The sequence below is a fragment of the Bacillus rossius genome, chromosome 1 (assembly GCF_032445375.1).
Source record: "Bacillus rossius redtenbacheri isolate Brsri chromosome 1, Brsri_v3, whole genome shotgun sequence".
In the NCBI taxonomy this organism is placed as follows: Eukaryota; Metazoa; Arthropoda; class Insecta; order Phasmatodea; family Bacillidae; genus Bacillus; species Bacillus rossius.
Window position 1 is genome coordinate 56,207,199 of NC_086330.1, and position 25,563 is coordinate 56,232,761.

The window sequence follows — 25,563 nt, forward strand, 5'->3', positions numbered from 1 at the left end:
CCGCACCCGCCGCTAGAATCCGCTGCCTGTATCGTAAACGTGACTTGCCACCATTACGCGTAGATAACAGCACGTTCGCTACATCTACTATAATAAACAATCGCTTCAAAGATAGAAATTTTAAACCATTATAAACGGCTTGACTAAAAGTGAACAATACTTGAAACTATACTAAACCCCAGCTTTGAACCTGATTTTCGACAAGTAATTTCATTAAAATACTGCCCATCTTAATACATTCATTAAACAGTTAATATTATAAAGTTTCCCTCTGGCTTTGTGAACTTCGATTTACACCATCAGCCATAGATAGCAGCACCGTCTGTTACACATTTACGTTCATTTACTGTCTTCGCATTCACGAAATTACTGCAAACAAGTGCCGTATACCGAGAGCTAAGATAAAACACATCAAAAAATTAGTGGAGTGTTCCAAATACTGCTATTTTAAATGGAATAAATATAATAACATCCAAAAATCATTTCTGTTAATAAATTCATAAAATTCAACAGACATACCTATAGCCTATCGCACACCTGTTACAGCTAACCGTATATTCAAACATTTTTTTTGTTAGTGCCCTCTTGACTAAAAAAAGTACTTATAAACAATTTTAAAGTGTTCCGATTATGTAGAATGCATAATAGTTACTTATTCATACGAAGGTATCCTGTGACTAACTTTTAGGTACACATTGATTGAGGACTGAGTGTAAATAAATGAAGAAGTTGATAACTGACGCTATTCTAATGTTCACCAAACTGTACAATAAATGTTCAAATATACCAACTTATGCGGCAATGCCTACCATGTGAACTGCGCCTTTGTGTCACTCCATCGTGTGCTCTGTGGCGAATAACACTCAATTTTGTCGCAAAATCTTTTATTTCAAATAACGTCAGTCATCAGCTCCTTTGGTTTTCCCATTACGTGATAAATCACCGTGTACAAACCGGAATAATTCACGCAGATTAATTTCGTGACAGGTTAAAATCCAAACTCAGTACATTTGTGAAGTAATATGCGCCAAAAATAAACCTGCCCAAAAAAAAAGTAACGATGCGCGGGGAAACCAGTTAATTATCTCAGCAGCCAATGAGATACTCCACCTTAAAGTCACAAAACCCACGAATTGTCCCAATCCTAAAATTTAAATAAGAGCGTGAGTTTTACACTTAAAAGTTATAACACATACAATTTTTATTTCTTCCTGAAAGAGAAATCTCCGCACCTCCTCGATGGGGAGATATTTTGGATTAGCGCGTTATCCCTAACCTCCTACAGTTTGTATTTTATAAACCTCAATACCTCCCTGACTGGCTAGACACGTGCTTCGTTAGGACAATAGGAGCTATTTGAGCTCACTCTTTGCCTCTAAATAAGTTACTTGAAACAATGATTAACATATGTTGTCGAAAATCTGCTAGGTGTCGAATGATAACATCGAAACAATTACATAACGAAGGTTTATGATAATTAAAAAAAATTAAAATGTATCCTGATTGTCAACGTATTGGAAATATTAATTAATGCTGGACTTACAATTGCTTTATTATTTTTTACATTCCAATGACTATACGAACATTACTAACCGACTTTTGATTCAACACACTCTTTGACAAGATCCACGTTAATGCTGTGGTCAGACCACTCGCCTTGCATCATGATGACCTGTTTTAGTTTAGTAGCAAGTTCAAACATTAATTTTACTGAAGTGGAAAACGTGGTGGACGTTGCCGTGAGCCGATAGTTTTCTCGGGGCACTCCCGTATCCTCCACCCATTCATTCCGTCCATGCTTCTGTTTCAGCTAGTCGCCCTCCATCCTCCATGTCGACGAGACTTTGGACATCGTTCTCTTAAGAAAAAGACCGTTTCAATTAGGTAGCCAATGTGGCAAGTGATTTGATCTGAAGGGCAGTACATACTGTCAAAAGGTAACACTCACTAACCAAGGCGGTCACTTGGCCAGATCGCCACACGGCGTGCAGAAATCCAGGTGTTAACGCGTCATTTACAAAACCGCTCGAGATTTATTAAAAGTGTTTGATTACGAATAGCATTTAGGAGCCATTTCATGTTGCTATACAAGTTTCGTTTCATGGTTTCGTCCATAACGAGTATTTTTTGGACACTGAAAAAAGGCTGTACGGGTGTTTTCCCGAACATTTTTAGGTATGAATAATTCTACACACAGTATTGTAAGTGGTATAGGGACGTGCAGGGAGTCTTAATCTGTAATATTCGAGCATAAAATGATAGGACCACCGCTACAAGTCTCATAGAGGCGCTTTACCGACGCGAATCCTGCACGCCAGTTTTGTGCCTGGCGCGTAGAGGCGAAGAGGCGTGTAGTGCGCCAGCGTCGCCCTTAATGCCCCCGGCCTTAAGAGCTCGTGCGACCAGCCAGGAGGCCACCGTAAGTGGTAATATTAGGCTTCTTAAGTCATAAGTGCGGACTATCATTTCGATAGATGTAGAAGCAGCCCAGAGAGAAAACATATTCAAGGTTCCAAACGTGTGAAGCTCTGACGTCAATGCAAGCATGAGCCTTAATTTCTGGGATATTTTGCATCTAAAATTAATGAATTAATTAACGAACGGTAGAATAAATGAGCTGAGTTTTGACGTGCGCTGGACGTTGAGGTTATTTGAGGCGATGAAGGGTGAATTAAGAGACGTGAAAAGCGCGGTGGCAAAATACGGAAGCACCCCGAGTTGACCAACTGACCAACGCGGCCTGCCCATGAAAGAGATGGAATTTTTAAAAATGCCTCCATTCCACTCCATCCCCCTACGATTTTTAGTTTTGGAGCGTGTACGTCCTTGCTGAATCACGAACGCGCCTTCAGCTACGCGCAACCCCCAGAGACGCGCGGCCCAGCATGTGTCCCTCGAGCAGCTACGTAAATGTGTGTGTGTGTGGGGGGGGGGGGGGGGGGGCAAAAGGAGCTTGTGCCCAGACTTCGCATTTGGGGAGGGGGGTTAAACTGGCAGAGCAAATCTACTATGGATATTTACTTGAATATCGTACTGTTAGGACACAATGTTGGAGGGCAGATGAAATTGAAATGAATTATATTTGGAATGCCTGGATGCATACATGTATATCATCAAATATTTTTTAAAAAAAACCTGCATTCTTCGTGAACTATCCTACTTGTGATGTATTATAAATGAAATTACTGCCAATAAATATATTTATTTATCAATCCAAGTTGAATAAATATGATTTGGAATAGCGTAATGGAATTAATATGTGGTGACAATATGAGGTGTTCGTCGGGAAACGTTTTGGTTTGATTGGTTTAAAAAAAAATAAAGGAGTGCCAAAGTGAGTTCTTGCCCCGGGTGGAAGCTAGTTTAGTTATGTCCCAGCATCTTAAAACTGAAGGACAAAGAGAAAGAACGCAACTTCATTAATTAGTTACCCCCAATCTCTCGTACTAGCCCAAAAACAGGTTATGCATGGTTGCACCACTCAGAGGCGCTCGTCAGCTGGGGATGACTGCATAAATCCAATGCAGTATCAAAATGGTAAATGTCAATTGTACGATACCAGACGGCTAACTAGTGGTTTGAAGCCCACTGTGAAGGAACACAGAAGGAACACAACAAATTAAACCGAATTTATTTTCAAAATAAGTTTGTTTTTAACACGCCTGAGACACCATTGACGTTGAAAATTCGTATCCCTTGCAGCACGCAAAAAAAGATTAAGTTTTGGAAACGACACTTATATTGCTTCTTTCTTGACATTAATTTTTTCTTTGTTTAATTTATAGAATATTTAAGTGAAAATTTAAAATGGTTTAACCAAAGGCTGTAAAATAATAAATTTTAATTAGTGGCACTATCGCTTAAACATCTATACTAACAATAAAATTTTCCGATGTTAAAAGTCTGTACACTGGAAGAAATTATGAAAATATATATTGTAATGGATATTAAAATAATCGAGAACTAAAAAAATATACATATAAATTCTTCCTTTTTTTAATCTTCGAATGTTTTTTGTTTGCCTGTCTGTTCTGGCATTAATCAATAGGTACTAGATGACGGATTTTGATGAAACTTTTTCATTAGTTAGGTCTTTGGTTAACTTAAATACTAGACGAGTGAAAAATAGGTAAACGTGGTTTTAAATTTATAAGTTATATCTCCGAAGATAAAGAAGCATAAGGAAATATATTGGGTGTCAACATATATACTAAAGCTACAAACCACGATATTACCATTTGGTGAAATTAAACTCCTAAAAGGTGTAAAAGAGATAACTGAAGTTTTAAAAACCAAAAATGCGTACTTATGAATCTATTCGAACTACGGGTAAGAAACTAATAAAGAACAACGTGCATTTAGAGTTGCTTCTTAGTAAAATCTCTATTTTTCTTAATTCAAAATCTAAGGGAGTGAAAAGGGGATAAGTTTTGTTTTATATAAATAATCAATTTTCCACAGCAAATCAAGTGATAGCTGAACACGAATAACATATATGATGAGTATGCTTTCATTTTTATTATATTTTTTTGATATTCAAACGCCAAGTGGATGTTTTAGAGTAAAAATTAATATGTCTATTAAAATCAAGCAAGAGGTAAGAAACTAAGCATTAATAACTTAAATAATAAGTTACTTAGGGTGTTATTACCATTTTTTAAAGTACGACCCCAGAGGTAATGGAACGTGGTTAAGTTATTTTTTATAGCAATTAAGTAAATTATGCGGTAGGTAATAAACTGAGTAACGATAACCTACATTATATGATATCATAAAATTGTTTTTAAACCATTTTTCGATATTCTACCGCAAGGGGAAGGGGTCTTTGTTTATATTAGAAAATCAAATCTGTGAAAGTTATCTAAGATGATCTATAAACTTATAAAATCTACCAGCTCTTTTTTACAGCTAGCTCTAATCCTACCTCTAAAGGGATGGACCGTTTATACATATAGCTATATATATAGCTATATATATTTATAATAAAAATGTATTTCATGTGTAAACGATGGCATAATGTTAATTAAAATGAAATAGGCGCAAGTTTCAAAATTTTTGGAATTGATTTACATCATGAAATAAAAAGAAGATAATTGTGATTTAACTAAGGTAAAATCTATACTTAAATGCACTAAAACGGAAGTTACACAATAGGCAAACTTACCTATACTAAAAATAAGTTGTATGCACAACCACTTTAGAAATATCGGTCTTATACGATTTGGTTATGAATTAAATCTACACGAACCGGACATTGTATTGTGTCTATTTTTTAAGTTAAACTTTTAGAACTAAACACATGCTTATCTCACTATGGTAAAATATCAGCAATACCCGGAAACTGCGCGAGCAAAGCCGCGGGTATATGAGCCAGTCGTGAATTAATGTTACTTACTTTTTGTGTGGACGTCCCAGCAGGTAAATGGTACTAAGCTATCAAAACAAGGCTTACCAAACTATGTGTTATCTTTGTGATAAAACTCCTCATGGAAAATGTGCGATACGCTGATAAAGATTTTTATTCAGTGATATAAATAGTTTGTAAATAAAATTAACCCTCTGTTTGTTGTATATTAAGGTGTTAATTTTATATACGTTTTTTAACTAGTGACCAATTTTAACTAATTACTGTAAGGCCCTGTAGAAACCCATAATTTGTCCAACCGCAGTATATTATTTATATTATTTATATGTTTGATAGTGAAGTTATAATTTTAGAACGTATATAAAACTAAGCTATAATTGAAATCTTACTTGGCTCAAAAGCATGATGACTATTCTAATCAGAAAATATGTTTAATTATAAGTCCAAGGGTTTTTCAATAGACATTTTGTACCCATACAACAGTAAATAACTGTTTAAGAGGATTAGCATAAATTTTTTTTTTAACAAAATTAAGAGTGATGATAAGAATCTAAGCTCAATGATTGGTTGTATAGTTTTGCTTAAATAAAAAAGTGATGCGAAATTTGAAAAAAGAATCCATTATGACTTACACTCTAAGCAGGATAGCTTGTCGCTTTGCGATAATGGGATATTATCTTTAATGAAGGGAGCAACAGATAAAAAGTTCAAAATGTTTCAGTAAAATTAATGTTCACAGAAAAAAAATAAAACTCGTGAGCGTTCAAGGACACGTTCAAAAATTCTTCGCGTAGTTTTCTGATACCTTATGCGGACTGTTTATATGAAATTGCCATGAGATATTGCGCTTATTATGTCGGAACAACTCTGTTCTAGGGATTTTCGCACATAGTCGTTTAAAAATATATATTTACAGCAACTGATATGCTTACTAAAATGATTTAGTATCAAGTAAGTGGATGTCATGTCAGTCGTGGCCAGTTATCTTTCTGTGACCCTCGGAATGTATATAATTCTTTGAAATGTTGAGAGTATCGATGATACCTATACTGTTCCCCGAATTTTTCTCATACCAGAGATGTTCTATAACTATGCAAATGCTTGATATTTTGTTACAAATAATGTTGCAGACTGGATAAAAGTTACATTATTTTATTCAAAAAGACAGGAGTTTTTCAATAATACACTTTCAGCTAAGATCGTTCTTTGCTTTTCAGTTTATTAGAGAGATATTAATTATTAAGTAAAGCTAATCAAGTGGTAAAAATGTGGCCTGACGAGTTTTGTTTCTCATTATGAATTAAACTTCCCATAAACGTTGAATATAAAAGACAAAAGTACTGCAGATACGTTTCATTGCATAGTAAGTGGTATGTGTGATAAAATTAAGTGCGATATCAGATGGATATCTTTTTTTTTAAATTTTTAAACAATTAATTAGTTAATGGTCAATAAGTCATTAACCCTTTGAAAGCTGATGGATTAGGCAGGTGTCAGAAAAATCGCCTTTAAAATAGGCCTAGTAAATAACAGGATATTGCAGTACTCGAATTTTCAAAGGATCTAAGGATGCTTTCAAAAAATTGCTTTAATGCTAAGGAAACTAGACAAAAATCAATTCATAGTTATTATCTACTTATATTATTCCTGAATATATATATATACACATTTCAACAGTTTCCAGAATTTATACTCAATGGTTATACAAGGCTTTATTTATTAATGAATACTTAAAACTATTTGAGATATGTAAAAAATTGAAGCATAAAATTAAATTTTCTGAAGCACAATGCACGCTACCAATTCCACATTTTGATTTTAAGTTTCTTCTTTGGTGCAAATGCAGATTAAAAACCTGGCAGTAGTTTACCGTTTTCACAAACCACAAAATAAAACTGGAATTTTTGCTACAGTATTAATTATTGAGCTTGTTCTGGTTAACACAATCATACTGTAAGTATATGGCTACATTAGGTTGTTGGCAGAGCAATTCCTGGCAGTTGGTTTTCTTCACAATCTCATCACTCGAGTTACTCAAACTTAGGGTAGCACCAAACTGGAAAAGTACTTTTTACTTCGTCCTTCTTTGTTCGAAAATAACAGCTGAGCGTGTCTTCTTGAGGTTTCAGTAAGGCGGAGGACCTGAAAATAAAATGATTTCAATCACTGTACGTAACATATAAAACACACAGAAATTAAATAACGTTCAATATTTCAAGACAAGCATAAAATATCAGACATTACTCAAATAATAATTTATAAGTACCAGGACATCATAGGACAGAAAGTTTTTTTTTTAGAAGTCAGCTTCAACATTTCTTACAGATAAGTCCCGTTGGATTTTTATTATTTATATTAAATTCTTATAATGTTGTTTAGTTACTAGTAGTTTATTATTTCACAACTGGCCTTATGGTTTTTAATATTCATACGTCTCACGTGGCTTTCATTTCAGCTTTCATTTTGTGATAGCTGGAACAGGCAATACCGCGGACATTTTAATCTAATAACCAGCTTTTTAAAGGTGTATATTTTTTGCATCTTTAACCAACAACTAAAATTAACCAATTTTTTTTCAGTAAGGAAAATACAGATTGTAAAAATATTTAAATAAACCATGAAATTTTTGCTAGATATTAAAGACTTGAAACTTTTTATTTCTAAAGGTAAGTAAAAAAACGAGATAGAGGAAATAAGTTTTACCAACTGTATAAAAAGTAAAACTAACGTATTTCTGGCGTCTCCGGTGAGCCGGAGGTCATCGTTCCTAGTTTCCACTATGTCATCGTGAGTTCAAGTCTGACAGGATATTTATATCCAACAATTATATATATATATATATATATATATATATATATATATATATATATATATATAAGTGTTAGATAAATTCCCGGCTTGAGATAATGCCTTCTAAAATATGAATACAATTTCAGTTCCTCAGAATAGTTCCAGCAGCACAGCAGCGCCTCCAGTGTCAATTCAAGAATTTTGATTTACAAGGCGATGAATTTTTGTAACGGTAAATAAGAAACAACGATCATTATGTAAATCAATACTATTTTAAGTTCATTATACTTCATATGTTGTGCTGTATTGAGACGTGGGTAGTAAAATAAGACCAAATTGTTATAATTTCTTGGCGGCTAGAAAAAAATAGTACATTTATAAATAATGTTTTGACTTGTACAAATTTTTTTATATATAGGAATTATAGAATTATGATTATTCTTATAAAATAACTAAATTTATGTTGTAAACAATTGTTTTAATACATTACGAAAAGGCTTTTCCTGTTAGCTAACTGATTACTTAATATAACTTTGGCCCTTTTGTGACTGACGCCCTTTTTCCCTGGTAGCCTTCATATATTTTTTAAGACTGAGTATTTTCTACCTTTAATTAATTTATTTTTAGTTATGATTAGTTGATGACATCTATCATAACCAGTGGTCCTGGATATTCGTCTGATTTAGGTTGATAGAAGTCATTTCACGTTAGTTTCGGAGGGGAAGAGATGGAAGCGGTAAGGCCCGTTCTACAACGGCGTGCAAACGGAGACGTGTCTCCCGGAACATTTCACTTACACGTCTGCTGCTTCCAAAATGCACGGAAACTTAACTAATGACAACCAATGATATTGCATTTCAAGTTTGCGAAGTATTAATTTAATAAAATAATAATAATTCTGCTTCTCAGATTACGCAAGGGCAGAATTTACATATATAATGAAAATATAAAAAACCACGAAGTAACGATGTAACACTAGATGTTCTTGTACATAGTGGAAACAATTTTTAACGCGTTCAGAACACAAACCAACATAGCTACCATCGTAGCCGAAACCTCGGCTTCTATTGGTAAACGTAAACGTAAACGCAGGAACGTAAACGTAAGAGCCGGGCATTGCCAAGCTGATCCGCACGGTTACGTCTGCTGCGTGTCTAGAGCGCGGTGCTGACCGTGGTGGTGCGGGGGCGGCCCGTGGTGGTGCGGAGGCGGCCCGTGGTGCGGCGGGGGCGGTCCGCCGAAGTGCGGCGGGGGCGGCCCGTGGTGGTGGTGGTGCTGCGGCGGCGGCGGCGGGTCGCAGCAGTCGAAGCAGCAGCAGCAGCAGCACTTGAAGTTGCCGATCGTCAGGCCCATCCTCGCGCGGCGACCTGCCGGCACGCGACATTGCGGCGATGCCAGTCCGCGCTCTGGCAACCTCGCATACTTCAGTTGCCTTGGCCGGTGGTGTGTAACCTTTTTGTCTCTAAAAATTACATCAGCTAGCTAAGCGTGTTGTCACATTTCATTTTTTTTTTCATTAAAATTATTCCAAGCCATGCACAAAAGTTTACCTGGATTAAAAACCATGCGAAATAATTTTAAGCAATTTTCTTAAGTTTCCACCTATATATATAATTAAAACAGATAAGTGTGCATGTATTTGTTTACTTCCTTAGGTATAAATCTGTTAAAATATTTATGCTTATTTAACATGTTAACCCTGATAATTAAAAGAGTGGATAGAGTTTTTTTTGGATATTAGAGTTTCTTAAAGATTACGTCAAATATTACCCATAAAACGCTTTTCAAGTAAGTTTCTACACCGATTCGTTTACTTGAATACCTGCAAGCTTCATTTAAAGTTCGGACAGCCTTCGTGACGTCATTTCCGGGGGAAATTCGGTGTAAATGTTTACTTATGGTGAATAATTAAGCTTCAGTATATGCGTGGTTTTGATTGGATTCATAAAACAACAACAATTGAAAATAGTTCAATAAATTCACCGAATTTTTATTTCGTGGTTTTGAAAATTGTTATTCCAATTTGTATTTCAACCCTAGTACGAACTGACAGAATGTAATCATTGGATTTACAGTTTTAAAAAAGCTTTGATATGAAGCATTTTTTGTATACATTTTTTTTTCAATTTATGAATAATACTCATAATATTCTAAAAAAATTTAGGTTTCTCCAAACCATTGTCAAACTTATGTATCCACGATTTAAAATAAATATGTATTGTATAAAAGTATGCTAAAGGTAAACAGTTTAACTACACATGTTACAAACAAATGGTCTTTATTAAATTGTACACAACATATTTAGATGTTGTAAGTTAGTGTTAATGTTAAAAATTGAATAACGAATTTATCTTTAAAGTTATAAAACCATTAAATAAACTCTTATTCACCATCCAAAAAATCACTAACGAATATCAACTCCATAGTTGTAGAGTAATCAATTCAAATTAATTACTGGTAAACAAATGAAATAATAACACAAAATAATTAAAGGGAATCGACTTATAGGCTCAAAGGCTGGTTGCTGCTATTGGATCGCCTATCAAAGCACAATATAAAATTCATGGTTGCAAACATTCACTACATTTTATAGTATTAATGACTATACACTGAAACACCATATGGTGTGTGAAGCGGGGGGGGGGGGGGGGTATGATATTGCCCCCCTCAAAATACTATCAATGGGATTTTTCCATTACTTTTTCTGGATTTCGAGTAACTTCCCTGACTTCCCCTAACCAATTTATACTTCCCTGACGTTTCCCTGACTTCCCAGAATTTGGACAACCTGTAAATGATACCCACGGTTGACAAGAAGTAAAGGCCCCAGGTTGGCGGTCTGATTCTTATCAGCACTTACATTATTTTCTAGTGAGTGAATGAACTAGTTAGGCTGTAATATCTCGTAGGAATTTAGGGTTTGCAGACAAATGAAGGTTGATTAAGTGAAGATTGATAAAGTAAAAATGGGGTGAACATAGAACAAGCACATTTCAGTAATCACTGGCTAGCGGCAACGTTCGACACACCTCCCGCCTGTCAAAAATTAATTAATTAATTAAGGTTTGACCTCGCCGTGAATCGATCTCGGACTGCGCTAGAAAATGCGACTGGGAAGCCTAGGCGAATAGCCGGAATACACTCGAGAAAAAATATGAACACAGGATCGGCTCGACTGGTGCTGAATCACGGAACGTGCCGAACAACGATATGCCGTATTAAAATATTTTCACTGAAGTAATAATGTGTCCTTTACTGATGGAGTCATTACCAAAGGTTCCTTTAATTTTAAGGCTGTATTCAGTGAGAAACTAGCTAACACAACCTGGTGTATAAATAAAGAATTTTTTTTTTCCACAGGCATTGTTAAAGTTTTAAAAATTTTTTACACTCTATGTTCAAGCAAGTGGAAATTTTCACGCCTTCAAGCCACAAATTTACAATAAATACACATTTAATAATCTAGACATAATTTGACTGGCGGATTTTCATAATGTTTTTACCAAAATATAGTGACAAAAACACTTCAAACGCCACACGGATGTTTGTAAGGGTGCGAGCAACTAGTTGTTCTTTTACGAAAGTTTGTATCGGCGTGAGGATCCTTACTCGGAAATATATGTATATATATATATATATATATATATATATATGTGTGTGTGTGTGTGTGTGTGTGTGTGTGTGTGTGTGAGCGAATCTTTTAGCACTCGCCAGTGATGTGTACATATCTAGCGTTGGTAACGAGAAAATTCATGTGTTCTCACGTTGCAAATAAACATGTAATACGAAACTGTAACACGAAATATAAAGTACAATTCTTTAAAATAACGCCGAGCGTGATACGTATGCGAACATTTTAAGTGTGCGCCAGAAATGGAAAGAAATGAGCGCGCATTACACAACAGAAATTTGACAGGTTGAAAGTCCAATGCGCATGCATGCAGAAACTGCTATAGCCACGAGAGCTGCAGTCGTCAAGATGGCTGACCCACGCGTGGCAACATGCACACATATATATTAACTTTCGCGAACATGGGGGCATGTGCTATGCGTATTGGTGTGCCAAAGTAAACTTTATGGTAGTGAAACTACCCTAGAATACATTTTGTAGACTTGAATAGTCATAAAAAGATATCGCAATTATAAAAAAAACTATAGTTTATAAGCCAGGAAAATTGTGTTGGAAGAAACATGGCTTGAAGAATATTTAAAATTTTATTTGTTCTCTTAAGCATTAAGAAACGCGGCGTTATTTTTTAAAGTATTTTTCTAACTTAAAGTTGCAGTTCAACTGATAAATTAGAAAAAAATTAACCTGAAACATTTTAAAACACATACTATAACACTAAATTTATGTATGTGTAATATTTTTTCCCTAAATGACATAAACAGTCTGTAAATACTGCCTAAAAACCTTGAACATATTCTCCTAATTCAACATTTAAAATTTAACACTAAAAATTTGATCACATAATTCTATCATTCAAAAAGGTGTCGAATATATGTAGGCTAACAATTTATTGTATCTCTACAGTATGACGAACGCTGCACTTTCTCTAAATTTCAATGTTAACTAAGGGTTGTTAAAATTGCAATGCGTATTTTGAAGTTGTGATTATTTCCTTTTATGACTATAAATTATAACAGAAATTATTAAAGAATAGTTATACTCATAAAGATTTTTTAATGCCATTGAACGTTATGGAGTCTGCCACTTGGTGGTTGATACTCTACATCTAGGATATTTCCGCCCTCCACCTAATCTCCCTTCCTTGCACACTAAAATCATCATAAAAAGTTGTCTTTTTTGTTTGTCATTTCAACTAACATTCATTTGAAAGAATATTCATTCATTTGAAATTAATCTGGCACTTTTTTTTTCAGGCTAAATAATAACACCTACTAAATGCAGAAGACGGGCGTAGTTATTTCAATTTTATTTCCGGTCCTTTTACTATTCTACGAAACCCGATTGGTAAGCATTGCCAAATCTGTGCTGACTTAAAAATGCAAGGTGAAATGAGTAATCATTTTGTTAAATCGTGTTTATTTTTCTCTCGCTGCAGATTCACCCCTTACGATATACTTACGAGTCGAGGTTTGAATTGCCAAAGAAGTTTCACTTCTATCACATGTTCTGAGTTACAAGCGCTCTTTCTTTTTTAAATATAAACTTGAGTTTAGATATATAACACAAATTTTAGGTAACTATTGAATCTTATTAGTAGTGACAATTATGTAACTAAGTACTAACTTTAAGTGCAGTTTTCATCAAGGACATGATAACATTTCGCAGTTACGTCACCAGATAAGCAGGGCGCGGCAGTTCTTTCATCAGAAAACAATATGGACGACAAGTGGTTCCTTGTGCGATGGTATCTATGACACAACATTTCAGCGTATGAACCATACTAAGCCAATCTAAATGTTGGTATTAAAAAAATTAAAGACCGATTCATATTACTGGTTAAAATTTTTATGCCACCTTGGTTTTGAATTTTGAAACATTTCTGGTGAAAGTGACAATTTATTAAAGGTTAAATCTACGTTTTAATCTTTTTAAAAGTGGGACTAATTGAAAAACAGTCTCTTTAAAATCCTTAACAATTTTTTTTTAGATAAATTAACAAATACTATCTATAATTTTGAATTTTTTTTTGGTGCAAATATGAATTAAAATTAAAGTTTTGTTGTCTCCATTGAGATAATTAACAGTCTATCTATCTGTGAAATAACGGTCAGCAATAAGAGCCAGATTGTAAGATCAGGGGAAGAGCAAATCTATGCGATAACTTTGCAAGTTAAAAAAAAAAAAAGTAATTGTTTTCTTCAACTCAAGTCTCTGTTATGCAAGCCAACATCATTATGTTACCTTTCTCTATGACGATATATAGCATTATCATAAAACGTTACTAGTAATTTGCTTTTTAATATAAAGTTACCAAACTATCGATAAAAAAAAATTTGCATTGTTTCTAACCCTTGTAGTTATAAGTTTGGTAGTTATTATTTCCACAAAAATAAAAATGCAATGTATAAATTAATTCACTTTGCACAATTCACCTGAGTCAATATTGTCACTTGTTTACTCAAACTATTTGTTAATGAAACCACATGTCCCAGCACCAAAGAGCATTTCGAAAAAGTCTACATCATCAATTACATTTTAATGGCAGTTTTCTGTGAAAAAGAAAACGTAAATGCTTGAGCGTAAAGTTATAGCATAGTTTTAAACAAATGACTTTTTTACGCGTTGCTAAGTGCATTCGTTGTCAAAGTATTTTTGAAAAATTTATCACAAAAATATTTAAATTTGTATCTGTAGAGCAATTTAAAACTGAGAAATTGTAGTTTTTCAACGTTATTGTCATGAATGTTCTGAAGAGTAACTTCCTTGTTTGACATTACTAGACTTCAAATTAATAAAACTATCCATTAGAAGTTTATTAACTTGCTTATCTTAAATTACTCGTCTCACGCAAGACGAGACTTCAGTAGCGCTTTCATGAAGTTCAGAACAAGGGCACAAGAGAATTTTTTTTAATGCATTCTCCTCATTAAACCTTACTTCAAACGTTTTTTCAGGCAAAAAGAATTAATAAATAATTACAATAATACTCACGTTTCTTCTGCGTCGGGTCCAGATAAACCACTGAGCTCACCTGACAGTCGTACTGAGCTCTTTATCGATCTTGTCAATAGGGGGAGCGTTATCTCGGAGATAAAAAGCGTCGCTCGTCCCACATGGTCGAGCGACAACTTTTTCAGGAACAACGCCCGTCTTGCGTGTTCTGAGAAACGCCTACGGTAATTCAAAAGAAAGCGAGTACGTTAACCGTTTCCCGTATGGCAAGACTGGTGACGCAAAGGAAGTTCGTTGACGTAATGATGACGTATCTGAAGGCTATTTTTCGTACAGGATGTATGAGTATGTTGAAGCAAGACGCACGTTGGTTTACGTCGCGAGGGGTTCTGGGTTCACGTCCCGGGTAAGGCGTGGCTGTGAATTTGTTTGTAAAATGTCCGAATAATTCACAACACTTGTCACCATCACTGATAGTGTAAAAATACAAATGAGGAATATAACATATTAGTCACTGGTTGGCTCGTTTGTAATAAATAATTACTAACGTACCAATAATTTTATAGTAAAAATTAAAAAAGAAAGTGTTTACATCACTCGACTTCAAAACAAGGTTTGATTCACAGCGGGGTCAAACCCAAATATTTTTTCACAAGTGAAAAACGTGGCGGACGTTGCTGCTAGCCGGTGAGTTTTCTCGGGGCACTCCCGTTACCACCGTCTCCGCCCATATCATTCCGTCAACGCACCATTCTCATCTCACCCACTCGTCGTCTCCATTGACCTTGAAGTCGACTGTCGTGACAATGATTTTTCAGCCCAGCAAGGAAATTGTGATAGGCGAGAATACAAGAGAGTGAGTCAGTGCACTGGCTGTGGCTTTACTCGTTTGTCAAGGGTTTACGTCACACAGTTATGCACAGGGTATTACGGCTGCACCGAACCACTTGGTCAACGACCGTGCTTATAAATTGCCGTCATGCCCTCAAGTCCCCACAGGCGGTGGTCTTGCAAATGCGGCCTTCTGGCCTTCACAATATTACCGTTTTACTTGTATACCTACTACACGCGAAGAGACACTTTACTCTAGATAGGATTGATGGACTTAAAACCTAAAGTTATACATTTGTAAACATTTGAATAAATTAAAATTATTGTTTATCTTTGGTCACAGTGCGCTTCTACGGATATTTCAATTCATTGAAATTTTTTTAAGATAAGAGTCAATTGGTTTAAGATATAGCTCAAGCTCGGAGCCAATCCATGAAAGTCCAACGTATTTAGTTCTGCGAAAATATTCATATGCATTACATTATGCAAACTATTGGGGGGGGGGGGGGGAAGTTATTTTTACTTTACTTCTAGTAAGTCCAGGTTTTGTACGGATGTGACTTATGTTCATAGAATCACTAGCAAGGATAAGATAAGAAAGCCTCCTTCTAACGTTGACGTAAGAGAGACTTCACACTTTGATAACACGCGAATATGAAAGTGTATTAATTGAACTTCACGTAAAACCATTTGTAAACGAAATGCGAGGTATGTTACAAGGGCTTATCCAGCTCTAAAAAGAAAGACATTTTTCGGATGTCGGTCTTTTTTCATGAGTAAGGAGGGTCCATGGGTTTATAAAATAATAAAACTATCACAAAATGAAAAACGTAACTTGTTAAAACATTATTAAAACAATAGTTTGTGTGGATGAGTTACAAATTTATTTCTAACTACTTGGTCTTGCTCCTTGTGTTATTCAATTTTCCTCCTTGTGTTATTTCATTTCGGAAGCAGAACAGCTACCTCTTTGCCACTCTGGATGCAACCATGGAAGATTATGTTATATTAATGATTACAGGATCAAATCTGTTTTTTTTTTAAAGAAAGATTTACTTACCTACCTGTTCTACTAGGCTACATAATCGAAATCCTCTCGTAGTTCAATCATTAATTTAATTTAATTTTTAAAAGAAATATAATTTACGCTTCAATCAAGCCAGGTAAAAAAAATACCAAGTGAGGCAGCAAAATTTTGAAAACATTGGACTGCGTTGTGGATTAATTGACTTCGAATACCACCCCAACTATCTCAATTATACGTTTTTCATGGTTTCCCTAAATCACTCCAGAAAAATTATGGGATGGCGATGCCACGAACAGTTTCTTGCCGCATTTCCATGCACTGCCCGACCTCGTTGCACATTGGGATACTATGAAGGGGTTTCAAAAACAGAAGATAAAATTAAAATTGGAACACGTGTATCCAAAAAAAAAACTTACATTACAATCGGCACTAACACACTGACCTATGGGCTTACAGAAGCAGCTGTAGGCGACGCGGCTTCTTACACATTTGTAACAGCTCAGTTTGCATAATACATAAATAATGTACGTTGGTTAGTATCTTACGTCACAGATTTTCAGCAAAGTAAATATAAAATTGCGAAAATATCATTTTGCAACTCTAGAGAAGTTCCTGTATTTATATTGGAAACAGCGTTAATAAATTTCGACTAGTTTCTGAGAAATCGCAGTTTTTATCTCACAGTTCAATACCCGTGCACTGTCGATGCCGCTGCCATTAATTGTTTACCCGTGTCGTTTTGTGTGTTCGTTTTGATGAACTTTATTCAATTATTGAAAATGGTCGATAAGGTAAGGTAAGAACTTTAAAAATACTTTCAAACATTGAGGACGGTTGATTGGGTGTGTATAGCTACATTAAAAATAAAACTTTAAAATATTTATTATGGTTTCTTAGGAAATACCAATTTTAGATGAGGCTATCCTGGCCTAACCAACCGTTCACAATATTTTAAAGTAATTTTTATATCTCTAACGTAACCTATGAATTTTTCGTTACTACGTAATTTAAAACACTCCTTTATGAAATCTCAAATAAAATTCTTATTTCAATTAAATTTGGACAAACAACAAACGAACAACAATATATAAACATTAATATTTCCCTACAACTGCAATGCGCCACCATATTAACTACTTTTATTATAAAAATACCTTTGGTGACTAAATATTTCCAAAATAAACACATAAACGCGTATGGCGGCAGCACCGCCCATGCAAAGGTAGTGTGATTTCTCATAAATTATTACGTATTACTAACGCTGTTTTCAGGGCAAATACAGGAACATCTCTAGTGTTGGAATATGGTGTTTTAGTAACTTTATTTTTAATTTGCGGAAAAACCGCGACGTAATATATCTACAGAATCACTCACATTTTGCACATTCTTTCTCCAACTTAAGGGGCAGTGAGGGTATATCCTCTGCGTCAAAAAATGTCTCTGCAAACGAGGCTTAGAATCCATATTCATTAAAATAAAAATAATAATCACTTAAACCAGGGTTTAAATAATCAAATTATGTTATTATATATATATATATAAGTATAAACATATACATATACACACCTTTGAGTGTGTCACCAGTTTCCTGGTAAATTTCCCCTAGGTTGGAAATCAGAATTTAAATACGTTTTAGTAGTTGTTTTTTAATTACTATTTAATAACTTTAGTAACGTTAATGTTTATTTCTGTTAGCTAGTCTGTTTAAATTATTATTTTTTGGCAATTTTTAAGTAAGTTTATGTGATTTTTCTTGAAATTTGCGCTTGCCCGAGGGACGCTTGCTAAATATTCCTGCTTCGGATGTTTTTGGAACGAGCCGAGTGCACCCGAAGACGTAAACGAGCAGCGGCAGAGAGTGCCGCGGTGCGAACTATCGGCAGCCCAGGGACTTGTAATGTGGCCGGCTGGGAGAGCGCAGGTCCGAGCTGCCTGGGACGGACGACGACGGCGAGGCACTCACACCAGGAGTCACGAGGGACGCCTCTGGACGCCTGCGCCGTGGAGTCAAGTAAGGTTGACGACTCACAAATAGATTCAAGTCGTTGGACATGGAAAATACGCAAATTCGGAAGGGCGGATTTTAGCGTGACGAAGCATGCCGTTGCTTTGAATAGGACAGCTACGAGTTTTAACAAGTGTAGATTGGTTACCGAAACTTTACTACGGACGTTTATGTTTCCCGCCTTTACAATCTGTAACAAATTGTAAACAGTTAAATGAGAAGTCAGTGCACAAACGGTAAATTTCAAATCTACGAATTAACGTAACTATTTCGAATTATGCGAAATTAGAGTCTAGGAAGGTGCTTGAAAACGATAGTTGGGCAAGCGTGATTATAATTAAACTTGAAATTCATTAAGAAAACAGAAAAGGCCTTGTTAACTTTGATGTAGGAGCGCTCCATTAAAATTGTAGTATTTTAGATAGTGTGTTAGATTACTATTTTTTAATATGGAAATGAAATAAGAAGTTTTTACATCTCTTAACTTCATATTTGCATAACTTTATTGTGCTATTATGAGGCATGTATTTTAGTCACAAACTTTTTATCAATATTTGTAGGTAGAAAAAAATATAGTTTTAAAATGATTTTTATGAAGCATACGGACTTTAGAATAGGTCTAACATGTAAATTATAAGTCATGTTAAAGTATCTCTCAACAGCCATGATCGGTTTCACAATTGTAATTAAATGTAATAAACTGCGGAAAGTTAGCTTAAAGTTTAACTGGTTTGTTTTCTTTTGATAATCACTACCCATTAGATACTTTTCTATACGATTTGATGAAGATAACATGTTGGATAAATGTCTGTAATCTCACATTCCATGCTCAAGGGGGTGGGGACTCAGGCTTCAAGGAAGCGAGTGTAGACAGCTTGTTTCGGGCAGCTGTGTGATTGACCCTCTTGTTAGCGTGCGTGTGGGGAATTTTTGTCGGACTTGACCGTGGAAGTAGATCAAGGTCGTGACAAGTGATAATTAAAATAAACATTATCTTCTTCTGTTAAAACGATCGTTAAGAGTGCAGTCTGGGGAAAGCTAACATGCGTACCTGCAGTTTATGTGTCGTTGCAGTGCTATAAGGGCGACACATTATGTGTGTCGAATGACACATCGTCTCTTAGCGCAAGTAAAAAAAATATTGTGTGCAGTATTTCAGCTGTCAGCTGACACCTTAATGAGACCCCATTATTTATGGCGTGAAAATAAAGGTACCTAATAGTGATTAACGTCCATCCGCTTCTTTCAACATTCCATAATAGAGTTATTTATTTTTGCTCACATATCACTACATACTACAGTATTGTAAACCTTAAAAAGGTCTACAAAAATGTCCGCGTTGGTATATGTCTATATCTTAGGGATAACCCACAATTGCCATTTTTTATCCTTTACTTTTTACGAGAAATAATGACTTATTTACGAAGCTATTTTAAACAATACAGCCTTAATCATTATCCAATTAAGTACCTTAAATACATTATGTATTTAATATAGATCAATTTGGCCCTTTACAGCATGTAAATGAATATTTTCGAAGATATTACAGATTTAAAATGCAGGGACACAGCGGTTGCGGTGGTACCGGCCGGGGGGCCGGTATATAAAGACATTCTGTCTTTATATGTCAGCATTGCACCTGTGCGAAGTCGGGGCGGGTCGCTAGTATATTTATAAAATTCCCAGAAAAAGCCAAGGGCTTTAGCGGTGGACACGATACATACAAACAAGAAAGAAGTAACAAGTTGTCGCTGCAAATATGTCGGCAGCAAGAACAGGCAAGCACAACCTGTAGGAATCTTCAGCAGTTAGGCAACTCTTTCACTACATGCTATTATTTCATATTTATAAAAGTAGAGTGTCTGAAGGCTGTTTTCTGTGTAAGTTGTGCTTTGCGATGCGCACTTTGCAACTTAAAATCCTATCAAACAAATATGAGTCAGTCAAAATATTATAAATTTGCCATTGTAGCTTCGTAATGTGTTTGTCAGTTATGTTTGAAGGACCCTCCAAACGGTGCAGTGGGTAGCACCGGTTGAGGTACAGGTATTAACTTAATGATAAATTTAAATTTAGTAGATTTTTGTTCTGTATTATTACCATATAGACACATACATATTTTTTAATTTAAATAAATACGAATTATACCACGCCATACTCACATAAACAATTTAGAGGTTCATGAGGCAATAAAAGCTGAAAGTGGTTGAAAACAGGCACTTTTAGATAAAATTATTGACAGATTGAATGAAATAAGATTGATATAATTATAGATGTCTGTTATAACACTCCGATGATTAGATAAGTGAGTACAAGTAGGGAATTTAATGCGTCATATTTAAGTCGCCACGCTAAAATACTTACAAATGCGCTTAAAAATACTCAAAATTAAAATTAATTCATATTTTTTGCTAAGAAAAAATTACTTTTTCTTTTGCTAGTATGGTTACCCGTGGAAATAATTTTACTATATAAAAAGGCCTCTTAAAACTTATATTATAAATCACTGTCATGATTACCACATTTACCAATTTAGCTCTGCGGTTAATGCTTCAAATCTTATTAAATAATAGATTAACATTTTGTGTGAATATAGTTTTAAATGTTTATACCAAGAGAACGTGATAATTGTTTTATAAATAATGCTCTAACGATTTGAATCTTTATGACCTCAGGTTATATGGCTACGAAATCTGCAGATTGCTGGTTATTATACATACTGAAAGATTTTCATTAATTTTTGCAGGTAGTATTGGGCAATGAATATTGAAGAACGAAGGAGCCTGCAACATTAAAATAATTTAAATTATTCTATGTTATCTTCTACGCAAATGATTATTCTTCCCATTCTGTCTTTAATTTTTCTATTTTTGCGATTTCGATTTTTGTTCATCATGTAACTGCAAAACTCGTTTCTTTTCCTTACCTTAATGTTTCTTTCATTCCATGACAAGTCCGCATAAGGAGTATAAGAATGAACAAAGCGGTAAAAATTCGTATACATATTAAACAACTATAAGTTAGTTCCAATTTGTTTATGGTTCATAGAAAAAAAAAACTTCACTTCTGTTTGAAAATTGTCACACCTGCAAAATGATATTAGATTATTTTGTTACGTAATTACCAAAACTGACTAGTTTTATTTTTACGATTGCCGGGTTTTTGCTAACAAAAATGTTCAGATCCCGGTGAGATGTGTTTTTTTTGTTTTGTTTCTGGTGAAGTGCTATGTGTGCAACACTTCCGTGGTCTCGCTCTCTCTGTGGATGTGTGAGAATACTCATCCGTGCTTTCGTCCCCGCGAGCGAATCCTCGCGCGTCGCGAACGCGGGTCCTAACTTCCAGCTTGTGCCCGAAGCTGTTGGCGACTAGCGGCCCCTCGCGCTCCGGTTCCCTGAATTAAGCAAGCCCTCTGGGGGAAGGGAAACACGTCATCCCTTGCGCCGCTCGCGTTTACCCGGGGTTTAAATTGAAAACCGACGACGGAGCGGTTTCTGCGGTTAGGGGAGGAGGGGTGGTTCGCGCGGGATTGAAACCGAGATGGAAGTCAATTGGACATTATGGTGATCTGCCGAGGGGGTAGTGTGCAGGGGGCAGAGGGGTGGTTGTGTTTCGAGAGAGGGGAGGGTGTGCCTTAGCCCCGACGTGAATCAAAAGGTAATTTGGTACTCGCCTGCGGGTGGAGGGGGGCAGTGTTGGAGGGAAGGGGTGGAGGTTTAGCGAGTTATAAACAGCGCTGTGGTGGATTGGTTTGTGAGGTTGGAGAGGGGGTTGCCTAGAGAAGGGGGGGAGGGGTTTGGAAATGTTTCACGGGATGGTACGCTGAGGAAAATTGGCGCTAACTCAAAGGCGTGGAGTGGGAGGTTCCGGCCGCAGAAGCGTCGCGGCCCTTGTAATACACACCGGCCCAGAGCAAAGGGCGCGCGGCAACCCTTACTCAGCCCGGGCCAAATTACCCCGCCCTCCCTCTTATTTATTTACCGGAGGGAGAGGCGGACTGGATTGGGGGGGGGGGGGACAGAGAATCACGGAGAAGTCGAGGCAATTAGTCCTTCATTTGCTCTCGGCCGAGTCACGGTATCAACGTGCTCTTCAACACGAAACACTCGGAAATGTTATATTATTAGCGAGAAATAGCTGCAAGTCCTTTGAACTTTCCTAACACGATAATTTTCGCTGCCCCTTTTACAATATACTGGCAACACGCTTGGATAAATAAATATGTTCACCACAGAAACAACTCTTTTTGAAGAATCATACGTAATAAAAAGCCGATATTAAATTTATTGCTAATTTCCAAACAAGTACAACATAAATTACAGAAAAGAGTACGGATAGCTTCTCGAGGTGTACAAGATGAGATAAATAAATGACATGTTCAATTTTACTGAGACTAATTTATTTCAATAATTTCTAGTCTATATATATAAAAATGAAACCCGTTTTCCTTGGTCACGGCATCACGCGTGAACGGCTGGACCGATTTCACTAATTTTTTTTTTGTTGTGTTTGCTATGGTCAGGAGAAGGTTCTTATGAAAGAAAAAATTAAGAAAATTGTGCGGAAAATTAGAAAATTTAAGAATAATGAATTCCTATTTCCCTTGGTCACGCCATCACGCGTAAATGACTGAACCGATTTCACTAATTCTTTTTTTGTTGTGTTTGTTATTGTCACGAGAAGGTTCTTATGAAAGAAAAAATTTCACGGAAAATTAGAAAATTTAAGAATACTGAACCACCATATATAAAATTATTTCCAAACTAACCCAACACTTTGTACAATATAAATATTTTTAAAGTAACCTTATGACGTTTGACATAGAATTGACAGAATGTTTGCTGCAAATATCTTCAAAGAGGATGTAAAGAAACTGTATCGTTTAGGAAATATTTATCAACATTAACGTTTTACTACATATTGTACCGGTACATTCGGTACAGAGCTGCTGGCGCAGGCTATTCTGGCTGTGTACATTCTGCCTAGGCCATTGTCATGCCATAATTCGTTATTACTGTGTTGCAGTTTAAAAATAGAAAAAACAAATCAATACATTATGTAAACATTTTCTATTTTTGTTTTTGTGTGATATACTTGCTTATAAAGAAGAATACAACCGTTTTCTTTAATTTACAGTTGAATTTTCATTTGGAACTTTTTTAATGTAACTTTATGTCGTTTGACATATAATTGTTTTAAAGACTAAGAAGATTTTTGTTTGCTAATAAGTGTTTGTTAATCATGGTAAGTTCACAGCTTCATATTGATTTTTAGAACTTTTTGGTGACTACACAATACTATAATTTGGTATACATGGTTATACAGAAAATGTATGAGAGCTTTTTATTTTCAGTTGGATTTTCGTTTTTAACAATGCCACCAACCAGACGTACAAGCTTAGGCCGCAGAACTCGAAATACGGCAAGTCAAAGAAATATACGAGCAAATCAAAGTGATTAGTAAGGTCCTTTTCAGTTATAGTGATACCAGGGAATTATGGATTCATTTTTATATGGAGGATATTATAGATTCCAGTTCAAATTGAATAGGTACTCATACCTAAGATAGGTCAGCTATACAAAATAAAGTAGTGCATCATTGCTACGCTAAGGCGGTTCGAAGTTCGCCGAGTCAGCTAGTCTTATATATTTTTGTACCTACTATTTCTGAACTTTATCATGTCTGTATCCCTGGGGGGTCCGCCACCAGGCATACACCACGGTGCTTGGATCATCCCTGGGAAGCATACCTACCTCCATCGCAGCTCCACCGACTCGAGACCATTTGACCGCCATGTTGCCAGGAAGTCGAGCAGCTCGTGCGAGGATAGTCTGGAAGCCCACGGTCGTTCACGAGGAAGGGTGCACGAACCCCTCGCCCCGAAGAAGCGGGGAACCGGCCCGACCCCCAGAGAAGCTGCTGCGGTGACGTCACGCCATCGCCACCCAGCCCGCGGAAGCCCGGAACCGGACTCTGGTCGTGCTGCATTGGTGGGACGCTTCGCTCCTCAGTTAGCGAGACGCTCTCGGAAGGAACACTCGTATGACGAGTGCCGGCGATGTTTAATCGCTGAACGAGTCGGCGAGTGGAGGTGAGGCGATTTCTGAGTACGTTGCTATACGGGCTGGGGTGACGAGGCGGAGGTTGGGGCGAGGACGTTGTCGGCGGCCATGCCAACTTTATGGAACATCTCTCTGACATGACAAGACTCGACTGCACATCAACAGCACGTGTTGCTCGCCGGAGGAGCAAGTGAGGCAACCAGGTACATTCGCACGTGATTGGTTTAAGCGAGACCAACGAGTTCGAAGAGCGACTGTTTGCCGCTCCATCTTGCTTCCGGGAGTGAAACACTTCTTTCTAGAAGCTCAGGACGAGAAGGAGGGCGATGACCGAGAAGTCGCCGTCATCTGGGAGCTGTGGACTCGCTGCGAGGTCCGTTACGCCCTTGAGGTGCGACTTGGAGACGTCTGCTCCCGGGCCGACGACAGGGCCGAGTGGCATGCGGAGCGAGTAGCCCGGCAGCAGCGCGCGGCAACGGGAACGAGCGACGAGCGCCTGAACGAGTTCACTTTACAAGGCGAGTCACATTCTGGTGTTTGTGCAATTTTTTTTCCAGAATCTGTATAAAAAAAATCCAGCATTAACGTCAATACCATATAGAGATATATATTTACAAACAAATGTTTAGTTGCTGTCAATAATTTTAATTTTTAAATTTAGTTTATTATTAGAGTATTTTACAATATAAATCTTAAAAAAAAAAACATATTGTTCTGAAGACATTTGATCTAAACTTGTAAATTAATACAAGTTGTACTCAGCGTAAGCTTTCAGAGCTCTGGTTTATGTAGCAAACATTGTTTTATCGTACGAAACCATAATTACCTCCATGAAAAGATAGTACAAATAAAAAAGGTAATGAAAATTAGTTTAATACACACTCAATTAATATCCGCATT

At 36.2% G+C, this 25,563-nt stretch overlaps 2 long non-coding RNA genes across 2 annotated transcripts in view; both read right to left on the reverse strand.

Moving 5' to 3' along the window:
- Nucleotides 1-5,434, reverse strand: part of LOC134529078 (uncharacterized) — a 32,568-nt gene extending 27,134 nt beyond the window's left edge. Inside the window, exon 1 of the long non-coding RNA XR_010074457.1 lies at nucleotides 5,396-5,434. This is a non-coding gene — a long non-coding RNA (uncharacterized LOC134529078). The remainder of the gene's footprint in view (nucleotides 1-5,395) is intronic.
- A 1,113-nt stretch (nucleotides 5,435-6,547) lies between these two features.
- LOC134529086 (uncharacterized) lies at nucleotides 6,548-14,837 on the reverse strand. Its single transcript, XR_010074458.1, has 3 exons — nucleotides 14,778-14,837; nucleotides 9,328-9,522; nucleotides 6,548-7,507 (listed from the first exon to the last, which is right to left on the reverse strand). It is a non-coding gene; the product is annotated as an uncharacterized LOC134529086 (long non-coding RNA).
- Between the last annotated feature and the right edge of the window lie 10,726 nt (nucleotides 14,838-25,563).